Consider the following 739-nt stretch of genomic DNA (forward strand, 5'->3'; position numbering starts at 1 on the left):
AGCCTATCCATACAGTCTACACTGCCAGACCATGCGGTATTCTTTTTCTTTGCAGAAAGAGTTTAGTTAGCAGGGTAAGACATATAGAAGCATCTGACGCAAGGTTGCTACGCCTTGATATTAACAGTGGGGGAAGTACTCCAAGAGTAATCAATTGATATTTGCCATATGATAACAGGCATAACGACGGTGAATATGCTCATTATCTGGCTAAAATTCATAAATTGTTAAACGATCATCCTAATAATAATGCTATGGTTATTGGTGACTACAGAGCACACCCCCATTCTAGATTTGGTGGTGAACTCTCAGGCGTTTGTAATGACTTTAACTATGCTTTTGATAATACAGACTAACACTTACACGTGGGAAAGTGACACAATGGGAGATGACTGGAACACTTTGTGTGTCCCTCGTCGCTGCTGCTTAGTCTCAACTTGCACGTCAGGCATAACGTAATTACCAGTGATCACCGTCGCCTGGGCACATCTTTAGCATATATAATAATATATACTGTGAAAAACAAAAGTGATCGCTAAATGAAAAGCGCAAATTCTAAAAGAGGTAAATCTACCTGTGGATCTGGTTCATTACAATATTAGACGTGTATAATGACCTACTATCCACATTCAAGACAGGTGTCGTGAAAGCCCTGCTGCGGTCTGCCTACGCGAGGAACTCTTCGAACGGCAGCCAAGTAGACCCAAGTTGGAAAGAGATCGTGCCACCACAATACGCG

This window comes from Penaeus monodon, chromosome 29, assembly GCF_015228065.2.
Source record: "Penaeus monodon isolate SGIC_2016 chromosome 29, NSTDA_Pmon_1, whole genome shotgun sequence".
In the NCBI taxonomy this organism is placed as follows: domain Eukaryota; kingdom Metazoa; phylum Arthropoda; class Malacostraca; order Decapoda; family Penaeidae; genus Penaeus; species Penaeus monodon.